The following is a 12,015-nucleotide window of genomic DNA, read 5'->3' on the forward strand; positions in this document are numbered from 1 at the left end:
CTCTCTCTCTCTCTCTCTCTCTCTCTCTCTCTCTCTCTCTCTCTCTCTCTCTCTCTCTCTCTCTCTCTCTCTCTCTCTCTCTCTCTCTCTCTCTCTCTCTCGTACACAGGCGCCTAATTTAAATTATATAATTATAGTCTCACGACTGTAAACAGGAGTCGATAAGACAAAGTCATTGGTACTTGTTTGTCTCTGGTCATTAGTCTATTGAATCATGTATGTATGCAGAGGTATACAAAGGTCACGTGCGTCTACAGAGGTCATGCATCTGTAGAGGTCATGCACATCAGTAGAGGTCATGTATGTCTACAGATGTCATGCATGTCTGCAGAGGTCATGCACATCCCTAGAGGTCATGTATGTCTACAGATGTCATGCATGTCTGCAGAGGTCATACATGTCTGCCGATGTCATGTATATCTGTAGAGGTCATGCATGTCTGCAGAGGTCATGCACATCTGCAAAGGTCATGCATGTCTGCAGAGGTCATGCATATCTGTAGAGGGCATGCTCCTCCGTAGAGGTCATGCATATCTGTAGAGGTCATGCACATCCGTAGGGGTCATGCACATCTGCAGAGGTCATGCACATCTGTAGAGAGGTCATGCAATTCTACCGATGTCATGCATGTCTACAGAGGTCATGCATATATGTAGAGGTCATGCATATCTGCATAGGTTGTGAGCGCAGTATGAACGCGAAATCTTCCTGTGGACATAATAAGACGTTGTCGGTCTCTCCGGTTACGATTTGCTCGTTATATTCGGCGGACATATACGCGCACAGCATTACTGGCACCGCCTGAAGAGTAGAATCATTCGAGCGCGCCTGTATTGTTATATAGTTACCAAACGTCCGCACCGTCCAGAGTAGGATCAAGAGGGTACTTATATGTTAGCGTACGTGTGACTATAACAACGATAGTGAAGTCGGTATGATATCGTGGCTACGGTGCATCTGCGTGTGCGGGCGAGTTCGTGTTACATAGAGAACGGGAACGTTTTCGCGTTGGTGGGTCTGCCTACCTGCACGGTTGTAGTCAGCAGCCGGCGTAGGTGTAACACTGGCTGCAATACAACCTCCTAGTCACTTACGCTCGTGCATTAACTTGCGCGTTAGCTAACTGCCGCTGCTGCAACCGAGTGCCCCGATATACGTTCACCTTGTTTGCCAGATAATATCGTGTCAGTAATTTCATAAATATCGGCTTCGCGCCCTTGTTATGTAACATGCACAAGAAAATTCAGACACTATTATATATATATATATATATATAGAGATAATATAATAATTTTATATATATATATATATATATATAGTTATTTTGCTGATATGTTCCACCGTGATATCAAATCGACGTGTGTTTAATTATTATGATATGCCGTGTTAACGCCACTTTTACGCGGCTTCATTTTAGAGTTGAGGAAACAGCGGTAAAAGAAACGCGCAGTTGTTAGTGACACGCGTGTATAATACTAGTCGCAGTCGCGGCAGTGGCCGCGTGGCAAATCCTTCAGTAAGCGTGGAACAGAAATAGGTAACTGTTCCTTTGCGGTTATAGCGTCGACTCTCTGGGACCGTGAAAGTGCGAACCAACTACTTTAAATTCACGGCTAACCTGGACACAGTAAACCACGTTTCCCACAAGCACTCATTGTTGCCGACGAAAGATTGGAGTGAAGGAAGTCACGTTGGGACGTGGAACTGTATTTTCAAAAATAAGCGCCCTATGGACACACCATTTACACAACATCCTTGAGATTTTCAGCACACAAAGCAGGAAGCGGAGACGAGGGTAGGGTGTGCGTCCTGCACGCGCTTATCGTGCAGTTAGGATTGCAGGACACGTCAATACAAGCTTCTGTTGTTCGGTAAATTCGCATGTGTTTTTTTTCTGGCGAACATGTTCCGTACTTTGCTATGTAATGCGACATACGGCGTAATGTCGCTCTCACTGCAACATCAAATGCTGGCAGATATACTGTCGGCGACGTCGGAATGCGGTAAAACGACGCGAGGCTGCGATGTTTGACGGATCGCGGGAAAAGCCGCGTATGCCCTCTGAAAGTGTATTAATTAGGTGATGGTGAACAATCCATAGGTTACTTCATGTAGCTAAGCTATATTTAAGGTCAGATAATAACTTGAAATAACGATACGCCCGTGGAAGGCTCTGGAGTAGGAACACCGCTGCATTTGTTACGAGGAATGTAGCATAGTAGTAAGTCGTAGCAAATCTTGACATACAGTTAAAGCTAGTCAGCCCACGAACAAAGAGCAAGAGATTACAGGTGATATAAAGTGTGGCTAGTAATGTAACATGATGGGAACTTAGGAAATGAAAAGTACGGTCAAAGAAAATCGCGAAGTTATCGTATGGCAAGGTTAATCTGTCAACTTGATTGTTTGGGGAACGCTGATAAATTGTTGATTTAGCGTAAAATAATATAACAGTATCAATGGCAGTTCGGGATACTGTTGACTATCCAGCTCACTAGTGGTAGATTCAGTGGTGCACATAGATCATAGGCGGGTGAAGGTGCAAACGGATGGCAAGAGGCGTGTCCCTATTAAATAAACAAGAACCTACGTATGCGTGCCGACGCGCCCATTCATATAATCAGCTGAGACCCATTAAATAACCATAGGGGGACGGTAGAGCGGAAAGACATTATTGTAGCAAACGTAGATTTCCAGTAACATCTGAGTGAATGGACGTATAACGCGCCGCAAGAGTCATAGCGCGAGGACTGATTGAACGTTGGTCAGGGAAAACTGCCTTGGCCCGTAGCCTAACTCATTTTGCACTGGAGGAGAAAGACAGTATAGTGATTTACGCGACGCGTAATTCCTCCCCTTGTTTTTGCGCTCCTCTCCATTCCCTTCTTCTTCCAAGTGCTATTTCCCTCAAGATCGCTCTTTTACATCGTATACGAGCTCTATGCCTGGTTTGTCAACACACGCACACGCGCACACATCATAACACGCGCGCGCACAGGTTTCTCTGCTTCACTTTTCCTTGCCTTGCATTCTCGCTCATGGATAGGATAGCGCACACGACATCAATAGTACGCCGTATGTTAACTACGCGGCATGCCTCACATATTTCTATACATATATCGATAATGATATTAATAATATCTAGAAAATAATTTATTTATTTATTATTTATTTAAGAATATATATATAAATACTTTCGTGTCCATATCTCCTCTTTTCTTACCTCGCCCTTCGCTCAGTATAGCGTCCTTACATTTTGTGCAGAATCTTACGCGCAGTAAGGAAATACAGCTGTTCTGATTCAAGTTGCCAATAGACAATGTGTAGGCAATTTTTTTTAAATACATGGTGGCGACTATCGAACGTTAGCGCGAGTAACTAACAATTACTAATGAACCGCGGATTTATTGGAAGGGGAATTAATGATCAAAAATGTTTATTCACGTTGTAACTAATGTATCATAATTATAATTGATATATATATAAATATATATAAATATATATAATATAATGCTATATCAGAAGTACAGTATAGTGCAATAATTAATTTTCCAGCTGCCAATCGATCTCCGCTTTAAAACGGATAACGTGCCGAGGAGACGAGAATCAACACGTCGAAAGCGTTTTCATGCAAACGATAGGATTAGTTTATAGCTCCAAGCCACGCCACCAAAAAGCAAACAGAGGTACAATGCCACATGCCCTGAAAAGCTCCCTCGAGGTTCGGAATACTATTCTTCCCCCCCCCCCTACGAAATATACCAGCGTAAAAAGTGGAACGTTTCTTCGGACCTCGTAGACTGCTCTCTGATATTGTGAAATATTTACGTAAGGACTCGACCAGGGCCGTACGACGAGCAGGGGCAGTTGCCCCTGAAAGATTTATTACAGAGTATGCCTTTTAATGGACCAAATACTGTACCAACCTTTTAGAAATAAGAGAAATGGGACAGAAAATCGTAAAATCATCAAAGAAATAATTACACTTTAAAAATAAAGAATTGAGAAGCGCGAAACGTAATAGGGCCACCAGGAGGCATAAGCGGACTACCTTTGCACCTCTACAAGAAATTTCCTGCGCTACGGCCTGGTGAAACACTATATTCCACGATGGAAACCCATGAGACAGTGGTGCAACACCACGTTAAGTATTCTCTTTAGAACAATGTGACGTCCATTATATTTACTTATTTTGCCGCCATTAATTAAATATTATTTAATTAATATTATTAAGTAATAATTAATTGTTTAATTATTAGTGTACGCGTTGGTGGTAACAAGCTATCCGGTAATGTAAGCTGTACTTAGAAACATAGATGGACGGATATAAGCTAGGTAGTTAGTAGAGTAGAATGGATAGATTGTAGGATATATAATAATACATTAATATAGATAATATATACTATATAATATGTATAGATATGCATAGATAGATGGAGGGGATAGGACAGAACAAGACATATTATATATAAGATATATGTATATATAATACCAGGTTACTTGAACGTGTAACTTACGTGTTTACTTGAAGCTAATAGACGTGTGTAGATGGTTGTCGGTGGGACATAGCGGGCCATGCGCGGTCACGGTGACTAAAATAGATAGATAGATAGTCGGATAGATGTATGGATGGATGGATGGATCCCTTGAGAGAGAAGCCCGTCACAACATCACGAAACCTGTGAAAATCCGCCCTCGAACTTTTTGATTTATATGCAAACTTTATAATTATTTCGGAAGTAGATGGCGCCAGAATCTCAAATTTAAAAATGTCATTTCAAAATGCCATTGGATGGTGGCGCCCCCAACGAAAAAAACCGGTACATTGTAAAGTAGATAGATAGATAGAAAGATAAATCAATAGATACGTAGATAAGTAGATAGGTCGGTAGGTAGATAGGTAGGTAGATAGAGAGAAGATAGATAGATTAAATAAAGTATTAGATAGAGGAGTCGAAGGGAGGGAATGGTGGAGGAATGTGGATGGATGATGGAGGGATGGATGGAGGGTAGACTGAGAGGGAGATGGGGACGGATGTATGGATGGATGGATAGCATGCAATAGTGGATAAGAATAAATAGATAAAGATGCGATAGATGGTGGGTAGAATTATAGTAATAGAATAGATAGATAAGAGTAGGTAGGTAGATAGCATAGATAGATAGATAGATAAGAAAATAGATAGCATAGGTAGATAGATGGAGAGATAGATAAGATAGATAAGATAGATAGATAGATAAGATAAGATAGATAAGATAGATAGAATAAGTGAGATAGATAGATAGATAGAGTAGATAGATAGATAGATAGATAGATAGCATAGAATAGATAGATTAGAAGAGATATCATAGATAGATAATATTATAATATTAGATATATAAGAGATAGATAGTAAATAATAGATAGATGATAGAATAGATAATAGATAGATAGATAGATAGATAGATAGTAGATTAGAAAAGAGAGATAGAAAGACTAGATGATAGATGATAGATAGAGGGACGGGTGGATGGGATGGATGGATGGATAGATTGATAGGATAGGCGTAGATAGATAGATAGATAGAAGATAGATAGATAGATAAGATAGATAGATAGATAGATAGATAGATAAATAGATAGATAGATAGACAGATAGATAGATGCATAAGATAGATAGATAGATAGATAGGAATAATAGATTAGATAGATTAGAGAGATAGATAGATAGAAGAAGAAAGAGTAGAGAGATAGATAGATAGAGAGATAGATAGAATACGATAGAGAAGAGAGAGAGAGGGAGAAAGAGAGAAAGATATATGGAGACAGAGAGGGTGGGAGAGAGAGGGAGGGCGTGACATGCCGAGAGAGAGAGAGCGACAGAGAGGTGAAAAGTGAAAGCGAACGAGCGAACGAGCGAACGAGAGAGAGACAGAGAGAAAGGGGAAAGCATGAGAGTGGGAAAGATATATAGACAGGCAGAGAGAGATAGAGATAAAGAGAGATAGAAAGAGAGATAGAGCGAGAGAGATAGAGAGAGAGATCGCGAGAGAGCGAAAGCGAGAAAAAAAGAGATCGCGAGAGAGCGAGAGCCAGAGAAAAAAAAAGATCGCGAGAGAGCGAGAGACAGAGAGCGCGCGAATGCGAACGAGCGTCAGCGAGATAGAGAGAGAGAGAGAGAGAGAGAGAGAGCTCAAAGAAATAGATAGACATGCAGAGAGAGTGAGAGACATGTAGAGGGGGAGAGAGCAAGGAGAGAGAGAGAGATAATAGGGAGACAGAGAGGGTGGGAGATAATAATAAGGGGAAAGACGAGACAGGGCGAGAGTGAGAGCAACAGAGAGTGAAAGTGAGAGCGAACGAGCAAACGACAGAGGTAGGAGATAGATAGACATGAAGAGAGAGAGAGCGAGAGCGAGAGAGGTTGAGCGAGAGAGAGAGAGAGTGCGAGAAACCGAGAGAGAGAGAGAGAGAGAGAGAGAGTGCGAGAGCGAGCGAGCGACAGAGAGAGAAAGAGAGAGAGAGAGAGAGAGACGAACAAATTTGGGGTTAAAAACTTAAATCTAACCTACTTCTTTATTGATTTATATGTTATTGTGTATCAGACAAAACGAGCATTTATTATCTCTGCCAGCCAGTATGCTCAACATATACAGCGCGCATATATAAATGAATCACTTGGACTTTCGTCACGCCGTGACGGACTTCTCTTTCGCCAGATATATCACGGTCAGTATACACGTGGCCCGAAGCGTCCCCGCCATGTTCTCTCTGTGTTTTGTCGTCAAAGATTCAAGCTGTGACTACTTCGAATGCTCATAATTACAGCTAACGTGAGTAAATAAATTCTTGCTCAACTGAAGCGTCCGTAGCTGTTATATATGATACTTAATTCATGTCGTTCACTCGTTTAATTACAGCATATAAATGGATTAGTCAGGATAAAACCCACATACTTGACTGAGTTCAATTGTAAGAATTCTTTTCATGCGTTATAGTTGCATAAAGATGCGTGGTTATAGAATTAAATACTTAGCGATAGTGTATAATTAACGGTAGGCCTAAAGTCTATATATCAGTCAGTTTCTCTTGATTCACACTCCGCTTTCCTTGTTTAAGCTCACAATAATCACAATGAATTGATATATATATATATATATATATATAGGGCTACGCATCAAAGTTATTTTCATGCAAATCGCCAGACTGGAGGACACGAAGTTATCACGTTTTCGAGGCCGCGTCGCGCTGCGCACGATGAGTGTTACCAGGTCTCCCAGTTCAACATACCCCGAAGGTGCACAGAATAAACGTAGGGTTACTTTATTAGTATCTCTTATTATCTCATACGACTACACTTGCGCTATATTATAATATATGCATTTGTCCTATCAATGTTTACGTTCATTATGTCAATGTAATTTTCACTGGAAATAACGAGAAGACAAGCTGGAGGCAAGAGTTGCGGAACAAAAGTAGTACAGGGTATTGTATAGTGTGCGCGTCTAAACCACTTTATCGAGACTCTCAGTACTATGTAAAACACTGGACAGACTAGGCGTAATGCGAAGCAAGTCACACCCTGACTATTCTCGCACACACCACTTGTTTTCCAAATCATATAAACAGATATTAAAATATCAATTGGCTCTCAGTTCAGCAAGTTTTGTCTATTGATAGTAGCACGTAAATTTCAGCGCAGTACACATAGTTATCACGTATCCATGAGAGTATCTTCGCACCGTAGATATCAACGAAAGCATGCAGCGCCAAGTTTGCCAAAGAACCTGGAAATGTAAAATTATTATTCGTATCGAGACAAAATCCCAAAGAGTGTGCCCGTGTCCTTATTCTTGCAGTGGTCTTGCTCCTACTAAACATGGCTTCTGTCAGCGTTAGATCCGAACTGATAGTCCGAGAATGTCATACATTTATATTTCTAAATGGTAACTCGAATTGACAATAATACACCAGAGAGAGAGAGCTCCGCATTGACAATAAGACCAAAAAGTTCATATTTAACGTAGGTTATTATTATATATCTCAAGCAACAAACAATAATACGTTTAATCGCTATTTGTCTTATTGTGACCCTTGTTAGGAGTCATATTCAATAGCAACATAATTAGCCACGGAGCAAAATCATTGCTGGAGTACTAGAAATATTAATTTATTTGTTCGTTCTAAAACCACAAGTCCTTCTGGCTATAAACATCACGCATTCACGCGCACTTGACCGGAAGGCACTACTCTTGAGAGAGAATATCGTGCATGCAGTAACATTAAGACTGATCAGAAAGCCAGAGAGCGAAGCAGCACATAATGAACGAATTAGTAGACGACGTGAGTAGACCACAGCAAGATATCTTGAATGAGAACTGCGGAATGAAATAGTTCAGTAACAGAGAGTAAGTATCAGGGAAGATCATCGAGAGCAAACGACCGAGCGATAGAGTGAAAAGAAGATATTACCATGCAGAGAGAAGAGAGAGAAAAGAGAGAGACGAGAGATATATGATGAGAAAGATGATCATAGACATGCAGATAGGAAATTGGAGAGAAAGGGTACGCTGGAGACGAAAGTCAGAAAATGCGAACAAAGCGGCGAGTATAGATAATGCGACAGGAATATGAGAGCGATGAAGAGAGCGAGCGACGCAGATCGTAGCGCAACAGAGATTGAAGGAAAGGGGATCCGAGAGATAGTATGCGGAAAAGATATGAGTACAGCTCTATCCGAGAGCCGAGAGACATCACAGAGAGGCGATATCAGAGAGAGGGAGAGGATCTATAAGGAGCAAGGAGTGTGATAAAAGTAGAGAGAACGACTCACTAGATGAATGAGAATGGAGCAGCGTAGTAGTGATTCAGAGAGAGATAAGCGAGAAAAGGGCGGAGCACAGTATAATAGTAGCGAGATGACGATGAAATAATATATGATTTAGAATATAGCCTACAGACGGGCGCGCACACATACAACCCACAAGCAGTTCGCTGAGCAGCCGAGAGATAGAGAGAGATGGAAAAAAGATAGACCGACGAGTTAGAATACTCAGCACGAGACAGACGACACCAAGACGCAGAGAGAGAGAAGATATCACGAGAGAGCGAGAGACAGAGAGCCGCGCGAGTGAGCGAGTCTCCGAGAGAGAGAGAGAGAATAGAGAGAGAAGAGAAGAAAGAGAAAAAAGAGAGAGAAAAGCGAGAGAGAGAGAGAGAGAGAGAGAGAGCGGCTTCAGAGACACCAGACCACGCAGTGAGAGAGACATGCCAGAGAGAGAGATAGAGAGCAGAAGCAGAACCGCGCCAGAGAAAGACAGAGAGGAGAGCACGAAGCACAGGAGAGGAAAGAAAACCGCAGTGAGGAAAGAGAAAGCAGAGACGAGAAGGCGGACGGCAGAGAGGCACGAGAGAACGAAGGCAGAAGCACAAGAACGAGAGAAAGACACGCCGAGAGGCAAGAGAAGCGGCAAGTGGGAGAGAAGAGGCCGAGAAAGAGCCACGACGAATAACGGCACGCACACACGAGCAGAAGAGCGGAACGCAAGGACGTAGAGACGAGCAAAAGGTAATAGGAGAGAGAGAGAGCGAGAGAAGCACGACCCGAAACAAATGGGTGAAAAACTTAATTAACTCTAATTCTTATTGATTTTGTATGTAGGCGTATAGCACACAACGATCATTTTTATCCATTAGCCTGCCATATTTCAACATATACAGAGACGCATACGTAATAATCACTTGACTCTCGTCACCGCGGAGCGTACGGTTTCTCTTGCCAGATTATCACGGTCCATAATCACGGCCCTAACTCCCCGTTATTTCGATATCAAACAGCTAACGCGCCGAGTAAATAAACTTCTTCGCCAACGCCTAGCGACTTACCCGTAGCCTGTTATATATCATCACTTAAAGGCTGGAAACACGTTTACTCTAGTTCTAGGTTATTTCAGTTATTAGGTTAAAAGTACCACCATAAAAAGTTTCCTGTTAATTCACCATTAAGAAATATTATAGAAAAAATTTTAAAACAACGAACACACGATTGACTTAGCAACGCCACGGTCGGCGCCACATCAAAGTGCACGATCTGAAAGTTCGCGCAAAACCACTTCAGCCAAGGGCTACAACCGAGGTTTCTTATTATTAATTTAAAAAGACAAAAAGATTGTAATATCTTTTAAAATAATGACATATAAGTTCAGTATAGTATGATACAATTGTCCTAAAAATAGAACCACGTCCGATAAATAGCATTAGGTAAATATAATGCCCCTTGTGATTTGCCCACCTTCCGTCGTAACGCTGCAAAATAACATTGCAAATGCCACTTCAGGCTGGCAGCACAGATCGCGCGTGTCATGGCGCCGTTCAAATTTCGTAGCGTTGATGTGTAATTAATTATAACAATTAAATTAGGTATCTGGTAACAAATACGTGTGGGTATAGACGATTTGTTATACAGTAAGTACAGTTGTATGCAGTAAAATCCTAGAGTCTACTATCCCTTTAATTCATGTCATTCACTCGTTTAATTACAGCATATAAATAGATTAATCAAGATAAAACCCACACACCTGACTGAGTTAAATTGTAAGTATTCTTTTCATGCGTTATAGTTGCATAAAGATGCGTGGTTATAGAATTAAATACTTAGCGATAGTGTATAATTAACGCTAAAGTCTATATATCATTCAGTTTTTCTTGATTCATTCTCTGCTTTTCTTGTCTAAGCTCACAATAATCACAATGAATTGATATATATATATATATATATATAGGGCTACGCATCAAAGTTATTTTCAGTGCAATCGCCATACTGGAGGACACGGAGAGTTATCACGTTTTCGAGGCAGCGTCGTGCAACGATTGATTGGTTACCGGTCTCCAGTTCAACATACCAAGAGGTGCACAGAAATATACGTAGGTGTTATTATATATATATATGACAACGTTTATAATATATATAATTATTGTGCATTATACAAAAACAGTATTTATTATCTCTTTAACCTGTCAGCCTGGGCAACATTGCCAGATAGTCTATATGCGAGTCAATCACCCCTGACTAGTTCTCCACTTTTCGTTTTCCAAATTCATATAAACCAGATATTAAATTCATGCACGTCAAATTTCCAGTGCCAATCACGTCGCTGAAGGACTCGGAGAATCAACATGTTTTAGAGGCAACGTCGTGCACCGCTCGCCAGTTGAGCATACCAAAAAGTTCATATTTAACGTAGGTATTATTTATTATGCTATAGCACACATGTTATGAATCTATGTTATGAATCTGTTGGTGTTTTCTAGCATTAGCGATAAGTTGCTGGTACTATAGATTGTGTGGTTTTTAAAACCATTTTGTTCGTAACTCGGCTCTCGCCTTGACCGGCTACTTATACAAGGTGATCATATTAGAGAAGATGAGAGAGGGGAGAGAGAATGAGAGAGAGTGAGAGACAGAGAGTGCGAGGGCGAGCGATTGACAGAGAGATGGGAAAGCGAGAGCGAACGAGCGAGCGAGAGAGGTGGAAAGATAGATAGATCCGCATTCGCCAGAGTAGGATTCTAGAGGGTACTTATATGTTAGCGTACCGTGAGATATAACAAGATAGTGAAGTCGGTCATATATCGTCGTACGGGTGCATCACGTGTGCGGGCGAGTCCGTGTTACATAGAGACGGGAGCGTTTTGTCGTCGTGGTGGGTCGGCCTACCTGCACGTGTGTAGTCAGCAGCCGCGTCAGTGACTAACCACTCGGCTGCAATACGACCTCCTAGTCACTGTACGCTCGGCATTAACTTGCGCCGTTATGCCAACTGCGCGCTGCTGCACGAGGTGCCCCTGATATACGGTTCATCCTTGTTTGGCCAGATAATATCGTGGTCAGTAGATTTCATAAATATCGGCTTGTCGCCGGCCTTGGTTGTAAGCATGTCATCAAAGAAAATTCAGACACTATTTATATATCATAGTATATATCTCTAATATATAGTATATCTATATATATATATATATATATATATATATAATAGT

At 41.3% G+C, this 12,015-nt stretch overlaps 1 long non-coding RNA gene across 6 annotated transcripts in view; it reads left to right on the top strand.

The window, feature by feature from the left end:
• The first annotated feature begins 6,610 nt into the window (after positions 1 to 6,610).
• The window catches only part of LOC106816935, an 11,336-nt gene continuing 5,931 nt past the window's right edge, over positions 6,611 to 12,015 (top strand). The window contains exons 1-4 of one of the 6 annotated variants that reach the window (XR_001394960.1): positions 6,611 to 6,708; positions 10,521 to 10,572; positions 10,776 to 10,902; positions 11,119 to 11,218. This is a non-coding gene — a long non-coding RNA (uncharacterized LOC106816935). The other 5 variants (XR_001394963.1, XR_001394968.1, XR_001394964.1 and 2 more) reach the window with 5 other exon arrangements.

The sequence above is a fragment of the Priapulus caudatus genome, unplaced genomic scaffold, assembly GCF_000485595.1.
Source record: "Priapulus caudatus unplaced genomic scaffold, Priapulus_caudatus-5.0.1 Scaffold33, whole genome shotgun sequence".
NCBI lineage: Eukaryota > Metazoa > Priapulida > Priapulimorpha > Priapulimorphida > Priapulidae > Priapulus > Priapulus caudatus.